This window comes from Bubalus bubalis, chromosome 2 (assembly GCF_019923935.1).
Source record: "Bubalus bubalis isolate 160015118507 breed Murrah chromosome 2, NDDB_SH_1, whole genome shotgun sequence".
NCBI classification, from domain to species: domain Eukaryota; kingdom Metazoa; phylum Chordata; class Mammalia; order Artiodactyla; family Bovidae; genus Bubalus; species Bubalus bubalis.
The window spans coordinates 97,465,879-97,481,681 of record NC_059158.1 but is presented as its reverse complement, the minus strand read 5'-3'; positions in this window follow the sequence as shown (position 1 = coordinate 97,481,681).

Sequence of the window (15,803 nt, the reverse complement as noted above, 5' to 3'; positions counted from 1 at the left end):
AATTGTGTTAAAAGTGTTCTATTTTACCAAAGGTCTCAAACTACTATTCTACTCATGGTAGAATAAATATGTTGATCAACATTTGCATGTTCAGAATAGCCAGAGGCAAGTACAAGCAGAACAACCCCAACTGACAGAGTTGTCCTCGGAGGCTCACACCTCCCTCCTGCATATTCTCCCCAACTTCGGTCCTCTAGAGACCTTTGATTTACTTCTGGTTTCAGAGGAACCTGTTAGCTCAGCCTCCCCCTGAAGTAGTCCTTTCCAGATCAAGTTCCATAGGTCACCTCAGGCTATTTATTCACACAAATGGATATCATGATTCATTTATTCATTTCCTCAATAAACATGTGCTAAGGTGTCCATTTTTTGCCTGGCATTGTGCTGCACACTATAAAAATATCACTACAGTAAACTTAGTTAATAGGCTTCCTTGGTGGCTCAGACAGTAAAGAAACTGCCTGCAAGGCAGGAGACCTAGGTTTGCTCCTAGGGGAAGATCCCCTGGAGAAGGCAATGGCAACCCATTCCAGTATTCTTGCTTGGACAAAGGAGCCTGGAATTAACAGTTAGTGGGACCCCAAAGAGTGCGACACAACTGAGTGACTAACACAACAACCTTATTTAACACAGTGGTAGGAAAGACAGGGGAGCTTCCCTGATTGCTCAGTGATAAAGAATACACCTGCCAATGCAGGAGACTCGGGAGATACGGGTTCAATTTCTGAGTCAGGAAGATCCCCTGGAGGAGGGCATAGCAACCACTCCAGTATTCTTGCCTGGAGAATCCCATGGACAGTGGGGCCTAGCCAGCTATAGCCCATGGCATCCCAAAGAGTCAGACACAACTTAGTGACTGAGCGCATACTCACACATGGGAAAGATAGAGTTTTGCTTTGTTATCTGTAATCTTGCTGCTAAGTCGCTTCGGTCGTGTCCGACTCTGTGCGACCCCATAGACGGCAGCATACCAGGCTCCTCCGTCCATGGGATTTTCCAAGCAAGAGTACTGGAGTGGGTGGCCATTGACTTCTCCATCTGTAATCTTACTTCGCTGCATTTTGAAAGAGTAATATGTACATTGTTAACACAAAGAAAGAGACTCTAGTGCAAGAATTTTATGCAGAAATAAATATATTTTAAATAGAAATGACTCTCCTAAACCTCTCAAATTCTTTCATATCCCACGAAGGATCTAACATCTGGACCTCTGCCTCAAAAGGCAGCAATGCTGAATCCCAACAGCTCCAAGCAAGCCAAGACTTCCTTTAGGCTACCATCTCTTCTGCTGACCCTGGAAGACCCAGGTGTGATAACTGGGTTTGAAGTGAAAAGTAGGAAACAAGAAAACAAAACAAGATGTGCCTTAGGGAGGTCAAGCCTAAGCCAACAGGAAAAGAGAAGCTGTGGAATTAACATGAGATTGAAATTCTGATTTTAGACAACACCAAAACTTTTAGCACTCAATACGAATCTTCAGTAATTAAAACATAACTGTTACAATACTGGAAAAGTATGAATTTTGCCTGTGAGGCAAACAAGGGGTAGGGAAAAGGAGATCCAGTGGAGCATGTTTGAAGAGTAAGGATGAAGAATAAGGAAGTCCTTTCCTATTGTATGACACAGATTTCAGCTTTCCAGGCAGCACTAGTGGTAAAGAACTCGCCTGCCAATGTAGGAGAAGTAAGAGACACGAGTTTGATTCCTGGGCTGGGAAGACCCCCTGGAAGAGGGCCTGGCAACCCACTCCAGTATTCTTGCCTGGAGAATCCCATGGAAAGAGGAATCTGGCAGGCTGCAGTCCAAAGGGTTGCAAAGAGCTGGACACAGACTGAAGGAACTTAGTACATGCACCATTTTGCCTACTAACAAAGTGATTGCAATGATTTTTTGTACATTTATTGCATATATAGCCAAGTCATCGCCCCCCCCCCCCCCGTTTTTTTGGAATATAGTCGCTTCACACCGCTGTGTCGCTTTCTGCTATATAGCAAGGTGAATGAGCTATATGTATACATATAGTATACTGTGCTTTGCATATCGTATATAGCACTATACATATAGTATAGTGCTGTGCTGTGTCCAACTCTTAGTCACTCAGCTGTGTCCCACTCTTTGCAACCCCATGGACTATATAGTCCATGAAGTTTTCCAGGGAAGAATACTGGAGTGGGTTGCATGCCCTCCTCCAGGGGATCTTCTCAACCCAGGGATAGAACCCAGATCTCCCACATTGGAAGCAGATTCTTTACCATCTGAGCCACCAGGAAAGCCCAGGAATACTGGAGTGGGTAGCCTACCCCTTCTCCAAGGGATCAAACTGGGGTCTCCTGAATTGTAGGCAGATTCTTTACCAGGGAAGCCTGGTAAAGCTACCAGGGAAGCCCATATGTATACATATATCTCTTCTTTTACAGATTTCCCTTTTAGGTCACCACAGAGCACCAAGTAGAGTTACCCATGCTATACAGAAGGTTCTCATTAGTTATCAATTTTATACGCAGTGATGTATATATGTCAGTCCCAGTCCCCCAAGTGGGCAGTTCATCCCACTCCCCCTTCCCCTTTAGTATCCATATGTTTGTTCTCTATGTTTGTGTCTCTAATTCTGCTTTGTAAATAGGATCATCTCTACCATTTTACTAGATTCCATATCTATGCATTAATATACAGTATTTGTTTTTCTCTTTCTGACTTACTTTACTCTGAATGACAGTCTCTAGATCCATCCACATCTCTGAAAATGACATAATTTCATACCTTTTAATGACTGAGTAATAGTCCATTGTATATATGTATCACATCTTCTTTATCCATTCCTCTGTTGATGGAAATTTAGGTTGCTTCCATAGCCGGGTTATTGTAATTAGTACTGCAATGAACGTTGGGGTGCATGTATCTTTTTGATTTACAGTTTTCAAAGCAAGATGAAAAGAAAACCCTCAGAATGGGAGAAGATACATGCAAATGAAGCAATTGACAAAGGATTAATCTCCAAAAATAGAAAATAGCTCATGCAGTTTAACATCAAAACAGCAAACAACCAAGTCAAAAACTGGGCCGAAGACCTAATTAGACATTTCTCCAAAGACATACATATGGCCAAAGATGCCTAATATCACTAACTATTAGAGAAATGCAAATCAAAACTACAATGAGGTATCACGTCACTTGGGTCATAATGGCCATCATCAAAAAATCTACGAACGATAAATGCTGGAGAGGGTTCAGAAAAAAGGGAACACTCTTACACTGTTGGTGGGCATGTAAATTGATACAGCCACTGTGGAAAACAGTATGGAGATTCCTTACAAAACTAAAAACAGAACTACCATATGACCCAGCAACCCCACTACTGGGCATATACCCAGAGAAAAATCATAATTCAAAGAGTCATTGGGTTTTAATAAGGTATTTTTCTGTCTCTGATTTCCTGTGTGCTCCTGCCTAGAACCATTCTCGATGTCAACTGCTGTGTGGCTTCAGCACTCCCATACTTAACAGCAACCTGCTCACTCCGGATTCACATACACTCCTAACTATTCACAGTCTGCCTAATTCTCTAAATGTATTAACTGGCACTGGATTGACACCTTCTATGTTGATCAGCAGTTGTTACATTGGCTTCTAAATTACTTCAGCTTGGCATTACAGAGATAATATGTCATTAATACAAACTTGTGTATTTACAATATTAGAATCGCTGTCTTGTTATTTTTTCATTACTACTGTATTTTCTGAGTCTCCCTCATTACCATGTGTATTGTTTCATTGTTTACATATTCAGTGCTATTATCTCTAAGGCTGTCAGCAGAAGCATTCTGAGATAATGATGCTGTGGAAAGAGAATTATCTAAATAGGGCACTTCCTGCTCATGCTCAAATAAATTATTGTGTAACTCTTTAGATGCTTCTTCTGAGTCCTCATTAAAACACTCATGGCCTAAGGGAATTATGGAGCATCAGCTGCCTTTGTCTAGAGTCTAAAGATACAGACACAAAACTAGAGACAGAGAAACCAATCAAGACTTGAAGTGAAGGAGTTCCAATGATAGTAACAGAGGATGTAAAAATATCCAATAAAATACACATTTTAATAGCATTAGTATTGTAAGAGTATTTGTTTGAGAGTCACAAGGTAAAACAATGACTGAGATGAACATGAAATGTTTCAGGAGTTGTGTTTCGGTTTGATTTAGAGATTGCTTGTTCAAAAGCTGATGGTCCTCATGGGACTTCACCCACTTTCTTGGCTTTAAATACCAACTATTCAGCCATGCCTCCCAAATTGCTATCCTTATCTCTGCCTCTTCATTGAGTTTCAAGTTCAAATATCCAACTTTAAATTTGTTAATGTTTTTTAGATTTTTTTATATGGACTATTTTTAAAGTCTTTAGTGAATCCGTTACAATATTGCTTCTGTTTCATGTTCCAGTTTTTTGGCCACAAGGCATGTGGGACCCCTAGCTCCCTGACCAGGGAACAAACCCACACCCCACACATTGGAAGAAAATGTCACAGCCACTGGACCACCAGGGAAGTTCCCCAACTTCACATTTGACCTCTACACGGGGTTGTTTATTTACATCTTAAACTTGACATGGCTAATATGGAACTCTTTTTCTCCCTCCAAAATCTCTTTGTTCCCAGTCTCCTCTGTCATCTATCCTCAGTACCTGTCAACATCATGGACTCTACAAAAACCAAGACATCTCCCCTGACTCTTCTCTCCCTCTTCCTCCCAGCTGATCAAGTCCTGTGGGCTTATCTCCAAAATCGATCCCGAATCCATCTAATTCTCTCCCTCTCCACTGAGATCACTCTCTCCGGGGAAATCACCATCTCACAATGCGCACCACCTCCCAACAGGGAGCACAGCCTCCACTCTTGCCCCTCTGCCTGCAGCAGTCAGAGGGAACTTCGTAAGATGTGTATCATGTGGTGGCATGCCCCTGCTTAAAGCCCATACTTAGAATCAAGTCTACACCCCTCACCAAGGCCCACCCAACCCTGAGTGGCTTGCTCCTGCCTGCCTCTTGTGCCGCACCTCCTTTCACTCCTTCCAGTCACACTGGCTCACTTTTGCCTCATGTTCTTTACATGTGCTGATCCCTCAGTCTAGAATATTCTGCTTCCAGGTCTACCTATGGATGGATGGCTGCTTCCCCAAAATGCTCAGGAAGGATTTTCAACACCCCAGTCGCAGTCCCCCACATCAAGTACCCCTTTGTGGCCCTTATCACCCTCTGAAAGTATCTGGTCCATTAATTCATTTGCATATTTATTATCTGTCTTATTCCACTAGACTATAAGACTATATTCCATGAGGGTAGGAATTTTGTCTCTGTTGCTACCCACTCTGTATCTAGGATCAATAATGGTGCCCAGCTCATAGCAGTCCCTCAGTGAATATTCACAAATGAATGAATGATTGGAATTAAAATTATTTATGACTCAGTGTCAGAGGCCCACATGCCAATCTTCTTATGTTGTTAAGTTATACTATGTTAAATGGGCTAGTCCCTGGCTACCTTCAGCATATCTGGGAAAATCCACATTGGAGACTCAATGTCCAGACGTGGTGATGGGTGCCCAGGCCTTTTTGCAAAGCTAGTATTTCAGACCTTATACTTCTTTCATGCCACACCTAGTGTCATAAAAGTGCTCAAACTGCTCTTCTGGTGTGGGGAAGACCACCCTCTTCTCTCTGCTATGGGAGTCTGAGAGCCTTTCTGCCTGGAATTCTCTTTATCACAATCATCTCTCCTGACCTCTTTCCTCTCCAGATTCCCCAGCAATGGACAGATTCAACTAACTCTCCCCAGGTCCATCAAGAATGTATGTTTACTAGAAAGACAGAACTACTGTTTCACACTTTTTGACATTCTTTAATTGTATGTTGCGGTGACTTAATAATGTAGAGTTTAGCTACAGATTTTTATTTATTTTTTGAGGGGAGGTAAAGGGATAAAAGAGATGATAGAATTGCCTCAAAAAATGTTTCTCAAAGCCCTGCTTAGTTTTTTGACCAGTTTAATGTCAAAAAAAAAAAAAAAAAAAAAAAGCAAAAACCCTAAAGTGTGCCCTTAGCTCCTAAGGTTGGTGTTGCCTGCAAGCAATCCATCTGTTTCCCCATAAATGAAAGAAAATGTAAAAACAGTAAGTAAATAATCAATATTGCCTTCTACCACACCACCAAGATCCCAGAGGGAAAGAGATATTAAGGAGTTATTGAACTGTTTCCTTAGAAAAAATGTAATCCTAAATAATACCTCTGAAGTCCCAAAAGTAGGTCAGAAGGTGGTTCAGTAATATTTGCCAGAACAGTTAGTTAATATTAGAATAATAATATAGAATCTGTGAGTCCCTCTATAGACAAAACAACAAATTTCAGCAAGACAAATCTGTAAACTATCATAAATTATTATCTAAAAAGGTCAATTTAATGAAAAAGGATGGTTAATCCTGTGCTTTTCAGACAGATATAAATTGTTTTGCACTACAATTGCTGCTGCTAAGGGCTCATATTTAGTTTGGCCCTTACTGTGGTCCCCTCACTAGTGCATACACTTGGTGGGTATTCACTCATGTACTTCTCAAACTCCCCTGTAAGGCAGATAACGATACCTATCTAGCTTCAACAGGTAAAGAAACAGAAGCACAGAAAGGTTAAGCAATTGCCCACTGGTACTTAGCACTCAGTGATAAGCTGGACTTCAAATCCAGGCTATATTTTCTCTATGGGGCTTCCCTGGTGGCTCAGCAGTAAAGAATCTACCTACCAATTCAGGAGACATGGCTCTGATCCCTGGGTCGGGAAGATCTCCTGGAAACCACTCCAGTATTCGGGCTGCAGTCCGAAGAGTCGGACATGACTTAGCAACTAAACAACAAATACATTCCCTAACCACCAAACTCTGCCACTTGTGCCCTCCCAGCAGGGGTAGCACCCAGTGCCATTTATCAAGTCCTCCCACTCTTGTGTGCACTATGGAAAGCCCACGGCAGGTATCATATCATTTAACCTTCCCCAAAATTCTGAGGTGTAGAAACGGTTATTATAACCTTTGTTTAAAACCGATGATGGTATGATTATAAGGAAATTTTCTCCTATATGGCCCACTGGCAGAAACAACTAATAATTTTTTTAATTTTGCAAAGCATGAGCAGCCCGTGGCAGCTCAGTTGTTAACTGCTAAGTCATATCTGACTCTTTTGCGACCCAATGGACTGTATGTAGCACACCAGGCTCCTCTGTCCATGGGATTTCCCAGGCAAGACTACTGGAGTGGGTTGTCATTTCCTTCTCCAGGGGATCTTCTGATCCAGGGGTCAAATCCTCTCAGTACACACAGTGATTTCTTCAGTAGCCCTACATGAGGATATAGAATTGTCAGCTATAAGCCATCTCCACTCTGTTTTTAATGTGATATCCATTTTTTTTTTGCATCAAGAAAAATATTAACTCTTTTGTTCTCAAGCAGGAACATTTTTGAGGTGATGCTTCTTAATCTTCTAGCTGTACAGACCTGTACAGCAGGTTACTTTGCTCATTCCAACCTTGCATTAGGACTGAACACCCCAAGAAAAAGTGTCTCCATTAAGGAAACTCAGTAATAGCTCAACCTTTGAGGGCCACAATTCATAAAATATGACTCCCTTCTTTGGTTAAATTAATTGGACTGCAACTGAGAAACACTAACAAAGGCCTTTTATATTATACTTTCCAGCCAGCGAATCCTTTTCAAAGTGAGGTCTATAATATTCTTTTATTAGTCCACAAGGTAACAAATGTAATGCGGACATCAGTCTTATTGGAATAGTAGAGAAATCTCTGAAGCCAACAGAAGAGAGCTGGGAGCTCCATCAAGCAGCAATAACAGGATAATTTAGCAATAATCACCATTAAAAGCTAAACACACATGCATAATTGGAGGTGAACAATCAAATAGTAAAATTGCAACATTAATTACAATCAAATAAAAGTTAACACTGATTCCTTATGATATGACAGGCACTGCTCTGAGAATTTTATATGCATGATTTTATAGACAGCCACAGGAGGAATTAATATTATTATTCTCATTGTATAGATTAGAAAACTGAGGCTTACGGAGGCCACATAAATTGTCCAGAGTTATACAGCCAGTAAGCAGCAAAGCCTAGCTTGGAACCCAACCATTCTGAACCCTACACATTTGCAGTCTGCTGGGTTTTGTCAACCCTCACCTTCATAGATAGTTAACATGACACAGGCTGGGCAGGCTGACTACAGGCAATTCCCCAACAGCAGGCACCAAGTCACTCTGGAACTATGCCCATGCAATTCTCTGCCTGGAGCACTTACCTTTGCCAACCCCCTTTTTACTCTCTAAGATTCAGCTTAAGTGTCACTTCGGGAAGGCTGCCATTATGCCAGCCACCTGTGCCCAATGTTCTCCAATGGCATGGTTACATGCCCATTCTCTGGCTTGAAATGCATGATTCTCTGTGCAAAGAAGAAAAAGAAGTAGGAAACCTGGGGCTGCAAATAGTGAGAAGAAGAAATCTGATTTCTACAGCTACTTCAGTCATACCTAGGGAGGAAAAAAAAAAAAAAAACAGCACATTCACCTGTGTAAAAAGTGAAAGTGTTAGTCACTAAGTCATGTCTGACTCTATGCAATTTTATGGACTGTAGTCTGTCAGGCTTCTCTCTCCATGGAATTTCCCAGGCAAGAATACTGAGTGGGGAGCCCTTTCCTTCTCCAGGGGATCTTCCTGACCCAGGGATGGAATCCGGGTCTCCTGCACTGCAGGCAGAAAATAGGCATCCACTATTTATTTATGTGAACTTTTTGACAGTCCATGTTCTTTCTTATTTCAGTCCAATTTCATTGTAAAAAACAAACAAACAAAAAATGTCATAAAGATAAGTTAAAAGATGTTTGCCTTTCCTGGTATAGGAGGAAAACAATGCTATGGAAGTCTCTGGATAATAAATAACTTCTCTACCTCTTGCTTTTCTTGGCAGGTTTGTGAAATATTTATTGCATTTCTTTCCAAAGGCTTAAGAGTATCTTTCTCCTTCAGAGAATATTATTCTGTGACCCAATGCCTGTCCCACTGATGCCTACTTCAGCTGTGCTTCCTTTCCTGCCCCCTCCCCTGACCTATGTTTTTCAATGCTGCCTTTGGGTTAACTTCTTCTGACATTCTCTGCTGCCTTTTGTTTAAGCTGTTACACTCCAGGTGGCTCCTCTTTCGTTGGTGTGGCCCAAAACATATTATAAAACACAGATCACAACTCTACAAGGTAATAGTTCACCAAAGAAAATCAGCACGAATCCATCCAAATGAGTTCTTAACTCTAAAGAAATGGAGACCATCGAGGCAAAAAGGGAGAAATTCCCATCTGTGTATCACCTCTGTGTGTGAAAGAAATTATGCTTCAGAACTAAATCGCTTCACGACATGCTTGGTGGCTCAGTGGTAAAGAATCCACCGGCCAGCATAGGAGACGCCGGTTTGACTCCTGATCTGGGAAGATCCCACATGCCATGGTGCACCTATGTTAACTATGCCCGTGCACCACAACCACTGAGCCTGTGCTCTAGAGTCCAGGAGCCACGACTACTGCGCCCACATGCCACAACTACTAAGCTTATGCTCCACAACAAGAGAAGCCACTGCGATGAGAAGCCTGTGCACTGCAACTACAGAGCGGCCTCCACTCGCCAACTAGAGAAAGCCCGTGCACAGCAACAAGGACCCAGAGTAGCCAAAAATCAAATAAAATAATTTTTTTTAAAAAGCATCATGATATAGTTTTAAAAGAAGAACAACATAGCTTCAGAATTTTCTACCTCTGGAAATGTTAGAGCAAACAGCCACTGAAGACAAACCCAGTGATCAAAACCAGACAAGCTGGCCACTGACAATCAGCTTGTGGCCCTGATTTGGGACTCAATGGCAAGCTGATCCAAAGGAGATTTCTTTTTTAAAATTCCAGAGCTAAAAGCAAACAAAGTCATAAAATGTTTTCAAGAAAAATTTCACACATCCTCATCCAGGGTAAAAGACCAATTAAACAGCTTCAAGTGAAACTATCCACCTTGAGTCACACTAGCAGGTAAAAAGAAGAGCATGGAATAAAAGATTGTTCAACTATCTTTGAGATGAACAAATACTGAAAATGAAATAATGACTCGCCTAAAGATTAAAAATTATCCCAGTATTTATAGATTTGGTTTGCATACAGTAAAGTGAAAAACAGAATAAAAGAGAGGAGAAACAGAAATAGAAGGAAAGGGAGAGAGAGGGAAAGAGGAAGAAAGGCTGCATATAGGGTGTCAAGAGACCTTGTTCAATTCAGTCTGCGCAGCTGAGCTGCAGAATGACCTTGAGCAAGAGTCCCAACCTCTATGACCACACTTGCTCATCAGTCAGGCAAGGCTAATTAGGACCATCCTCCTTCTCCACCTAAAAGGCAGAGTTCATATTAATTAACCTGGACATTTTGAACAGTCTGAGTGCCACACACAAAAAGGTGAAAAGGGTATTTCATGGTTGCTAGCAATTACCTGTGACATTATTGAAGCTGTCAGAAGGAGCCACACGGATCTGCCCCTGGGGGAGACCTCTCATGCCTTTACAGTGACCACATGATTCACATTTTTAAAAAGAAGCATTTCTCCCCCAACCCATTTCTTCCTCTCTCTCTTTCTTTCATCCTATTTCTTTTTCTCTTAAAAATGCTTGTTCTCTTTTATAAGATTGTCACTCACTTTAGTGATTTTATCCTAAATCTTCTGAAAGCTAAGAAGCCAATTAGAGTAAAATTTGATGTAGCTTCCTCCACTTTCTCTCCACCCCATGCCCCCAATTATACCCCTTGTCTCCACTTCCTCTTAATACACTAAATCGTACTTTCTAGCCATGTTACATTAGCAAAGGAAAGAGTTAATGTCTATATCCTCTGATCTTCTCTACTAATCTCTTGAAACATATTAATATAGATGCATGGTAACATAGCATCGACATCTAACTCTGAACAACTGAAAAGAGAGCACTTGAGGATTGACTTTTTTTAAATGTCTTACTTTATGTTTTAATGACTTCTTGGAAAAAAAAAAGAGTTAGCTTTATTATAATGCATGCATGCTCAGTCACTCAGTCGTGCCCAACTCTTTGTAACCCCATGGAATGTAGCCTGCCAGGCTCCTCCTCCTGTCATTTCCTCCTCCAGGGGATCTTTCCCACCCAGGGATCATATCTGCTTCTCCTGCATTGGCAGGTGGGTTCTTTACCACTGAGCCACCTGGGAAGCCCCAAAGTAGTCAATAAACATGTTATTTAAAGTGCTAGGAGAAGGTTGTGTCCAGAGGGGCATGGAAGCTCCATGATTCCTCCCGCTCCCACAATTTGCTCAGTGCACCTCTCCATTTATTTGGTTGTTGGGGTTTGTATCCTTTATAAGTGTGTAAATAAATAAATAAGAAGCAAAAAGTCATCAGGCTTCCCAAGTGGCACTAGTGGTAAAAAACCTGCCTGCCAATGCAGGAGACTGAGGAGACATGGATTCAATCCCTGGTGGCGAAGATCCCCTGGAGGAGGGCATGGACACTCACTCCAGTATTCTTGACTGGAGAATCCCATGGACAGAGGAACCCGGAGGGCTAGAGTCCATAGGTTTGCAAAGAGCCAGACATGACTGAAGCGACTCAGCACAAGTCGCTTTTGTGCAGATGCACAAAAAATAAAGTTCTTTCACTGGGTAAATCCTTACTTTGCCTTCTGATACTATTGCTTCATTTTCCCGCAAGCGCTTGTGAAGAATGGTTTCACCATGACTTGCAAACATGTTACCTTTTATCTGACTTTTGACTAGTTTTAGAGTCTTGTTTTGTTTTGTTTTAAGGTTGCTGCGACGGCACACAAGCGCGGCTGAGAGGAGCTACCCCACTTCCGAGGTCAGGGGCAGAAGCCGAGAGTGCCAGGCTGCGACGGCGCGGGAACGGCCGAGAGGCGCTACCCCACGTCCGAGGTCAGGGGCAGAAGCCGAGAGTGCCAGGCTGCGACGGCGCGGGAACGGCCGAGAGGCGCTACCCCACATCCGAGGTCAGGGGCAGTGGCTGGGAGGAGGTACCCCACGTCCAAGGAGAGGTGGCTGCGTGGGCGCAGGAGGGCCTAGAGAAGCTATTCCACCTTCAAGGTCAGGAGGGGTGGCGGTGAGGAGATACCCCTCTTCCAAGGTAGGGAGCAGTGGCTGCACTTTGCTGGAGCAGCCACGAAGAGATACCCCACGTCCAAGGTAAGAGAAACCCAAGTAAGATGGTAGGTGTTGCAAGAGGGCATCAGTGGGCAGACACACTGAAACCATAATCACAGGAAACTAGTCAATCTAATCACATTAGGACCACAGCCTTGTCTAACTCAATAAAACTAAGCCATGCCCTGTGGGGCCACCCAAGACAGGCGGGTCATGGTGGAGAGGTCTGACAGAATGTGGTCCACTAGAGAAGGGAATGGCAAACCACTTCAGTATTCTTGCCTTGAGAACCCCATGAACAATATGAAAAGGCAAAATGATAGGATACTGAGAGAGGAACTCCCCAGGTCAGTAGATGCCCATGATGCTACTGGAGATCAGTGGAGAACTAACTCAAGAAAGAATGAAGGGATGGAACCAAAGCAAAAACAATACCCAGTTGTGGATGTGACTAGTGGTAGAAGCAAGGTCCGATGCTGTAAGAGCAATATTGCATAGGAACCTGGAATGTTAGGCCCATGAATCAAGGCAAATTGGAAGTGGTCGGTCAAACAGGAGATGGCAAAAGTGAATGTCGACATTCTAGGAATCAGCGAACTAAAATGGACTGGAATGGATGAATTTAACTCAGATGACCCTTATATCTACTACTGCAGGCAGGAATCCCTCAGAAGAAACGGAGTAGCCATCATGGTCAACAAAAGAGTACGAAATGCAGTACTTGGATGCAATCTCAAAAACGGCAGAATGATCTCTGTTCATTTCCAAGGCACACCATTCAATATCACAGTAATCCAAGTCTATGCCCCAACCAGTAAAGCTGAAGAAGCTGAAGTTGAACGGTTCTATGAAGATCTACAAGACCTTTTAGAATTAACACCCAAAAAAGATGTCCTTTTCATTACAGGGGACTGGAATGCAAAAGTAGGAAGTCAAGAAACACCTGGAGTAACAGGCAAATTTGGCCTTGGAGTATGGAATGAAGCAGGGCAAAGGCTAATAGAATTTGACCAAGAGAACACACTGGTCATAGCAAACACCCTCTTCCAACAACACAAGAGAAGACTCTACACATGGACATCACCAGATGGTCAACACTGAAATCAGATTGATTATATTCTTTGCAGCCAAAGATGGAGAAGCTCTATTCAGTCAGCAAAAACAAGACCGGGAGCAGACTGTGGCTCAGATCATGAGCTCCTTATTGCCAAATTCAGACTGAAATTGAAGAAAGTAGGGAAAACCACTAGACTATTCAGGTATGACCTAAATCAAATCCCTTATGATTATACAGTGGAAGTGAGAAATAGATTTAAGGGACTAGATCTGATAGAGTGCCTGATGAACTATGGACTGAGGTTCGTGACATTGTACAGGAGACAGGGATCAAGACCATCCCCATGGAAAAGAAATGCAAAAAAGCAAAATGGCTGTCTGGGGAGGCCTTACAAATAGCTGTGAAGAGAAGCAAAAAGCAAAGGAGAAAAGGAAAGATATAAGCATCTGAATGCAGATTTCCAAAGAAGAGCAAGAAGAGATAAGAAAGCCTTCCTCAGCGATCAATGCAAAGAAATAGAGGAAAACAACAGAATGGGAAAGACTAGAAATCTCTTCATTAAAACTAGAGATACCATGGGAACATTTCATGCAAAGATGGCCTCGATAAAGGACAGAAATGGTATAGACCTAACAGAAGCAGAAGATATTAAGAAGAGATGGCAAGAATACACAGAAGAACTGTACAAAAAAGATCTTCAGGACCCAGATAATCACGATGGTGTGATCACTCACCTAGAGCCAGATCCTGGAATGTGAAGTCAAGTGGGCCTTAGAAAGCATCACTACGAACAAAGCCAGTGGAGGTGATGGAATTCCATTTGAGCTATTTCAAATCCTGAAAGATGATGCTGTGAAAGTGCTGCACTCAATATGTCAGCAAATTTGGAAAACTCAGCAGTGGCCACAGAACTGGAAAAACTCAGTTTTCATTCCAATTCCAAAGAAAGGCAATGCCAAAGAATGCTCAAACTACTGCACAATTGTACCCATCTCACACGCTAGTAAAGTAATGCTCAAAATTCTTCAAGCCAGGCTTCAGCAATATGTGAACTGTGAACTTCCAGATGTTCAAGCTGGTTTTAGAAAAGGCAGAGGAACCAGAGATCAAATTGCCAACATCCGCTGGATCATGGAAAAAGCAAGAGAGTTCCAGAAAAACATCTACTTCTGCTTTATTGACTATGCCAAAGCCTTTTACTGTGTGGATCATAATAACTGTGGAAAATTCTGAAAGAGATGGGAATACCAGACCATCTGACCTGCCTCTTGAGAAACCTATATGTAGGTCAGAAAGCAACAGTTAGAACTGGCCATGGAACAACAGACTGGTTCCAAATAGGAAAAGGAGTACATCAAGGCTGTATATTGGCACCCTGCTTATTTAACCTATATGCAGAGTACATCATGAGAAACGCTGGGCTGCAAGAAGCACAAGCTGGAATCAAGATTGCCAGGAGAAATATCAATAACCTCAGATATGCAGATGACACCACCCTTATGGCAGAAAGTGAAGAGGAACTAGAAAGCCTCTTGATGAAAGTGAAAGTGGAGAGTGAAAAAGTTGGCTTAAAGCTCAACATTCAGAAAACAAAGGTCACGGCATCTGGTCCCATCACTTCATGGGAAATAGATGGGGAAACAGTGGAAACAGTGTCAGACTTTATTTTTCTGGGCTCCAAAATCATTTCAGATGGTGACTGCAGCCATGAAATTAAAAGGTGCTTACTCCTTGTAATGAAAGTTATGACCAACCTAGATAGCATATTGAAAAGCAGAGACATTTCTTTGCCAACAAAGGTCCGTCTAGTCAATGCTATGGTTTTTCCAGTGGTCATGTATGGATGCGAGAGTTGGACTGTGAAGAAAGCTGAGTGCCGAAGAATTGATGCTTTTGAAGTGTGGTGTTGGAGAAGACTCTTGAGAGTCCCTTGGACTGCAAGGAGATCCAACCAGTCCATTCTGAAGGAGATCAGCCCTGGGATTTCTTTGGAAGGAATGATGCTAAAGCTGAAACTCCAGTACTTTGGCCACCTCATGAGAAGAGTTGACTCATTGAAAAAGACTCAGATTCTGGGAGGGATTGGGGGCAGGAGAAAAAGGGGACAACAGAGGATGAGATGGCTGGGTGGCATCACCGACTCGATGGACATGAGTTTGAGTGAACTCCGGGAGATGGTAATGGACAGGGAGGCCTGGCATGCTTTGATTCATGGGGTGGCAAAGAGTCAGACACGACTGAGCGACTGAACTGAACTGAACTGAATATACCAAAAGTATACTGCAAAGTTATTAGCTTGATCTTTGAACCAGAACAGACTATCTAAGGTCCAGTTCATAATTTGTCAGTAATATATAAAACAAGTTGAGGGGTTAGTAGATAAAATGAAAAAGAAAATGTTATAAAAAGCACTAGCTTAAAAACATATGGTAGAAAATCTTTAAGTATAATATTATTAATTAACTGATGATTTTTAGGAGTGGCTCAGGTGGTAA